This window comes from Colossoma macropomum, unplaced genomic scaffold (genome assembly GCF_904425465.1).
Source record: "Colossoma macropomum unplaced genomic scaffold, Colossoma_macropomum, whole genome shotgun sequence".
In the NCBI taxonomy this organism is placed as follows: domain Eukaryota; kingdom Metazoa; phylum Chordata; class Actinopteri; order Characiformes; family Serrasalmidae; genus Colossoma; species Colossoma macropomum.
This window is the reverse complement of record NW_023494804.1, coordinates 11,633,025-11,639,388: the sequence shown is the minus strand read 5'-3', so window position 1 is coordinate 11,639,388 and position 6,364 is coordinate 11,633,025. Positions and strand designations below refer to the sequence as shown.

General features: G+C 38.8%; 1 long non-coding RNA gene across 1 annotated transcript; it reads left to right on the top strand.

Annotated features, from left to right (window-relative positions):
• Window positions 1-1,590: 1,590 nt before the first annotated feature.
• LOC118825133 lies at window positions 1,591-4,405 on the top strand. Its single transcript, XR_005008639.1, has 3 exons — window positions 1,591-1,741; window positions 1,872-1,934; window positions 4,357-4,405. It is a non-coding gene; the product is annotated as an uncharacterized LOC118825133 (long non-coding RNA).
• Window positions 4,406-6,364: the final 1,959 nt, after the last annotated feature.

The window sequence follows — 6,364 nt, the reverse complement described above, 5'->3', positions numbered from 1 at the left end:
ACATTATCATGATTGATTGAACTGTTTTTAAAATACTTTGATACTTTTCCATTTGTTACTGTTCCAGGTGTAAAATGCCATTGTATGCAAGGGCTGTGTGGTTGGAAGATGGAAAAGAGTTGGAAGGCACCGTCCCATACAGTTGGATTAATATGGCTGAAAAATTACTCAGATGGCCAGTGTCTCAAGAATCTAAAGCTTTCAACAACCATCTACCACCTCAGAAAAACTGGCTCATGTTTTCTCTCATCAAGGTTAAGATGACATCTGGTAAGTTTTTATGCATAGAATGAGTGTTGTATTATAAAACATAAATGTTATTTTGCTTCTTGATTGCAGTTAATACGTTTTAACTGATAACTATACCTTGGTACAGATTCCTGAGCATTACTTCTTTTTGTGTATATCATCTTTAAATTACGAACTGAAAGTGAGTGTAGCTTAAATATGAAGTGTTGAAAACTTGTCTATTTAGTCATTGTAGAGGATTGCAGACTATCCAAAAGGCACTGACCTCAATAACATGAAATTTAGACTGTTAATCAGCAGCCTAGTTTTTAAAATAAGCATGCTTGTTTGCTCAGAGATGCTAGAAATTTGGTGTTGAATGATAGTTTTTCGATATTTGACAGTAATGACATTTGGTCATTAGCTTTGAATTTAATTGGGGTCCTTAACTTTTGGTGATTGTTCACTTGTAGTAAGTCGTCAAGAATGTGAAAAGTACAATTACACAAGCCAGGATGATGAACCTGTTGCAAACCTAGGAAAGAGAAAGTAAAAAAAAACTAAATATGATGACTACATTCTGGGTGAGTTTCTTCTTTCTTATTAAGTAATATTGTAAGTCTGTTGTATCTCATCATTAGGTAACCTAGTTCAGTGTTTCTCAACCCTAGTTGTGGAGTATACTGGTTTTGCATATTGTAGTGTGTTCCTACTTCATAATATGTCCATGAAAATTCAGGGCATGTTAATGAACTGATCAGTTGGATTCCTCTATTTCTTAGGTCAGCGCTCCTACTCTGACAGGCTTTAGAGCAGGGAAAACTCAAAAATATGCAGAGCCATGGGCACTCCAGGACTAGGGCTGGGAATCTGGTTGATGTTCACACAAGTACCTTGGTATTAATCTGTGGTCCTTTTTTATTTTGTGTTCTGTTCTAAAGGCACATTTGTTTGATTTCAGTACTTATAGTAGTGTGCAGAAGAGAAGAATCCTTCTCTTTTCTCTTCTGAGAAACAATCCTTCATTTAGTTTCAAGTCAAAAACGACGCACAAGTAATTTATTTTTCCCGAGCATCAGGAAAAAGTACGTCCATCCTTTGCCTTGAGTTTTTGCAAGAAATCTGCATGGATATTTTTCCACAGCTGCAAAGTTCAGTCTTAGAAGTTGGTTGCATTTTATGCCTCTCATGATCTAGGTAATCCCAAACACAACATTCAGCGATGTTGAGGTCTGGACTTTCTGAGGGGTGGTCAGTCTGTTATTGTGAAAACACAAGCAGTTCTCTTATTGTCTGATTCCATTATTTCCATTGACTTACATTAAAAGTAGATTTTTTTCCTTCTTCTGCAAAGTTATCATTTTTAGATACAAGGTGTTCTTCCAACAACAGTGATGTGCAAGATGTATAAAGTGAATCATTTGGTTTCTTTGTGTAATTGCAGAAACTGATCTATCTGAGGAAGGTGAGCAAGAGGGAGCAGAGGAAGAGAGCAGACCAAGTACAAGTAAGGGTAAGTAGGCCGATTTCAAAACTTACTCCGAAGAAGTTCTGTTTTGTTGAACTGCATTAATTTTTGTTAGATATTCTGATGACAGAAATTACCATTTTATTCTTTTCCTCGTGCATGTGCACTTTTGCAGTTTCGAATATGGTGTCAGCTCCATTTCCAAAGCAGCCAGAGAAAGTGACGCCTTCATATAATGGTGAGTGACTATTTGCATATGCATAACAGGACTGAATTAACAGCATTTATGCAAGCCAATGAATGTTGTTTTCAAGAGTCGGATAAAGGCAGACACAGCCCAGGTCACTGTAGCTCTCGTGGTGCTGATAGAACTGCTCTGCTTTCTGGTTAGTAGTTTGGTTTTGAAGTTTGCTGTTGTTTTTTTCTGATGTGTCATTATTATTGTTATTATTCTGTTATGTCATTCTTTTTTTTCCTCTTCTTTTTCTTCTTATTAATGCCATCAGGTTGACACCTGCTGACCATATGGATAATTTTTTGTACATCTTGTTGCTGGCCATCTTTTTCCTCTTTTACTTTCAACTATTCCAAGCATCATTCTTTTAATGAATTGGCTCTTATTACAGTATGTCCAAAATGAGGTTCAGTTTAGTCATCCGGGCTTTTGCTGTCTTCTGAAGTTACTATTTTTATTGCCAGCATCAAAGTTAAGAGAGAGAAATATTTTTTCTGTGCTGCTTTCACAACCATGAAGAATTACAGAAAAGACCATAGCCGATATGTGTCATATTTCTGTATCTTCAATAGGGCTGGGTACCGAAATTTGATACCAAAAAGGCACCAAATGAAACATTGCAGTACTACGAAGTACAGAAAAGCCTCAAAAATATTGGTGCCTGTTTTGCATAAAACTTTGCATAATACGCAAATCATGAGGGATTATTGGAGTAACCTTACTACTAATGCAAAAAAAGAAAAGAAAAAAAAAATGTGATTGCCTCCCTGACGAACAGAAACGCAGAGAGCACACAGCTAGATAAATTTGTCGAAGATGTCGTAAGTCTGACTCTACTTTGAAAAGGTAACTAATAACAGTTCCAGGTGCAACAAGTGCCCTAAGATAGTGGCTTTCAAAACGAAATCTGTCAAATCTGATGAAATATTTGATTACATACGCAATTAATCAAGAAAACTGCAGAATTCTTAAGTGCATGAAGAACAGCACTGCATTGCCACCGGAAATGGTAGAATCTGGGCTAAATATATATGAGCCACACGCCGACGCCAGTGTTTCCAGTGATAAAATACCATCTAGTAAGTTAACACCTGGCACCTTTTTCGCTTTGCCAGAGAAAAAATAATGCTCGTTACTATTCCGTTTGCCATGCTGAAAGCCAGTTAGGATTCAGCTAACGTTAGCATAGAACAGCATTAAAAAATATTTTGAGTCTCATCTGTCCACTGTTCTTTAACTTTCCTTAAATAGGGCTTTCAGGTCTTCCTGATTTTCTGCTATGAGCATTGAGATCTGCTAAAGGAAGGTTATGGATGCACCTGATCATCTTCCTCTGATCCTGCTCCTGTTATTATATGTTCAGCATATAGATTTAAGAAGTGTGATGATTTTATGCAGCCTTGTTTAACTCATTTGTGGATGTGGAATTCCAGCCCTTTTCCATTGTTACAAGATGACGCAATCTTGTAACGCAGACCTTTTTGCCTGCTTACTGGCAAGCTTTGCACGCCCTCACCCGGCCCGCAGCAGCAACTGGAGGCAGCAAGAGTTTGTTCAGGGGCAGAGCGTCTAGGGCCTGAACTGGCATTTTGAACATAGAACAGATTTACATGCTTCAAATAGACCCCAGAAATAACATTATGAATGCTGAAAATGATCAAAATAGGTCCCCTTTAAAACATTTAATTAAACCATTATTCCGTTTACCCTAACCATTAAACTTTTTGTTTTAAGCGATTGCAATATTCATGTTATTTAAAATTGCCATTAGCTTGGGAATTCACAGTAAACAGTCAATTTCACTGTATAAAATGTTTTTTTTCTGTAATTTTTACATGATCTGAGTTGTACACGAGAGAATTGTAACGTTATGCATCGGCCTAATTTTAGCATGAACATCTGTCAGCTTCTTGTTGGAATTTTTTTCAGTTCCCACCCTAAATGATGCATCAGTTACATTCTGGTACCTCAGGCGTTATAATAATAACTGTCGCACCATTTAAGGTGGAACGGGAAAAGCTGCCAAATAAGAAGCTGACTTCAGCTTTGTCAGAGAACACAAGTAAAAGCTTCTTTGCATGCCTCCGTACTTAAACTACTATACACAGAGTGTAATATTGTTTTTACTGACGTTTATTCGCCGGGGATTAATATGAACTAAGGTTTATGGCTCATTTTACAGAAGGTAAAAGGCACCAGAATCTTTACTGATGCAGGACTGACGTGGCGCATTCGGACATGACTAAAAACACTGACAAATGCCAGTAATAATTACTTTACACCACCTCCCCATGTAAAACTAATCCCGTCCGAATAGGGCTTAAGAATTCTCTGTAGTCAAACATGTTTACTTCCTTCTTAAATTTCTTGGCTTTTTCATTTATGCAGCATACCTCATTGCAATACCACTTGTCTCATTTTCCAGGTTTAGAGCGTTGCAGGCCAGGTCGTTCTAGTTGTCATGATGGTGACAGAACCCCTCAGTCCTTTGGTTAGTAGTTGGGGTCATTATTCATGTGAGCGCTGGCCAAGTAATTGAGTTATTTCCTAAGTATTTATAAAAAATTACCTGCTTTGAATAGATCAACATTCAAATTTGTTGAAGTCACTGTAATGCTGACTGTCTTTGTTTCCCAGATTTATGTCATCGTAGATGCAGCCCAGGTTCCTCTGGTTCTTGTGGTGGAACCCGAACCATCCTGTCCTCTGGTTAGTGATCAGCTTCACTGCAGGTTCCATATAACATGTTAGCACAATTATTTGATCATATTTACAAAGAATCATTAACCTTTTAAACACAGCACACAACCTACATATTATCGTAGGTTGTATTATACCTACATATAATAATTTTATTATCGTGCTTATTGTACTTTTATGGTGCTTATTAGTAGGCAGTGTACTGGTTGAAATTCCTCCTAAGGTATGAGCTTTGTCATACCCTTTGTAGTGGTTAATCACAAATAAGCACAGATAACACCGTATCATGAGTCATGGACGTTTGTCATATTTCAATTGAAAATAAAACAAAACTGAAGCAGGCCCTCGATAACTGAAAACTTTACAGGAGAAGGAAAAAACCTACTTTACTTTTAATGTAAGTCAATGGAACCAGATGTCCAAGTAATTTTGGGCTGTTTCTTTTAGTCCATCAATCATCAAATTTACACATACACAATTATTTTTATTCAATATTTGCTATACTGCATTACACTAAATCCAGTTAAACAGGACTAAATTTGCTCTCTCTATAATGAAACATGCAGTTGGTTAGTACTTTAGAAGTATTGACAGTATCCACGATTTGTTCAGAAAAGTAGTGTCTTGTATTCTGACATAATTTATCGTGTGTGTGTGTGTGTGTGTGTGTGTATATATATATATACACACACACACACACACACACACACACACACTATATTTCCAAAAGTATTCACTCACCCATCCAAATCACTGAATTCAGGTGTTCCAATCACTTCCATGGCCGCAGGTACTTAGCCATGCAGACTGCTTCTACAAACATTAGTGAAAGAATGGGTCGCTCTCAGGAGCTCAGTGAATTCCAGCGTGGTACCGTGATAGGATGCCACCTGTGCAACAAGTCCAGTCGTGAAATTTCCTCACTACTAAATATTCCACAGTCAACTGTCAGTGGTATTATAACAAAGTGGAAGCGATTGTGAATGACAGCAACTCAGCCACGAAGTGGTCGGCCACGTAAAATGACAGAGCGGGGTCAGCGGATGCTGAGGCGCATAGTGTGCAGAGGTCACCAACTTTCTGCAGAGTCAATCGCTACAGACCTCCAAACTTCATGTGGCCTTCAGATAAGCTCAAGAACAGCGTAGAGAGCTTCATGGAATGGGTTTCCATGGCTGAGCAACCGCATCCAAGCCTTACATCACCAAGCGAAATGCAAAGTGCCGAATGCAGTGGTGTGAAGCGCTGCCACTGGACTCTAGAGCAGTGGAGACGTGTTCTCTGGAGTGACGAATCACGCTTCTCCGTCTGGCAATCCGATGGATGTGTCTGGGTTTGGCGGTTGCCAGGAGACGGTACTTGTCTGACTGCATTGTGCCAAGTGTAAAGTTTGGTGGAGGGGGGATTATGGTGTGGGGTTATTTTTCAGGAGTTGGGCTCAGCCCCTTATTTCCAGTGAAAGGAACTCTTAATGCTTCAGCAGACCAAGAGATTTTGGACAATTTCATAATCCATACAATTTCAGGTCCATGAAGACATGGATGAGCGAGTTTGGTGTGGAAGAACTTGACAGGCCTGCACAGAGTCCTGACCTCAACCCGAAAGAACACCTTTGGGATGTATTAGAGCGGAGACTGCAAGCCAGGCCTTCTCGTCCAACGTCAGTGTCTGACCTCACAAATGCGCTTCTGGAAGAATGGTCAAAAATTCCCATAAACACTCCTAAACCTTTT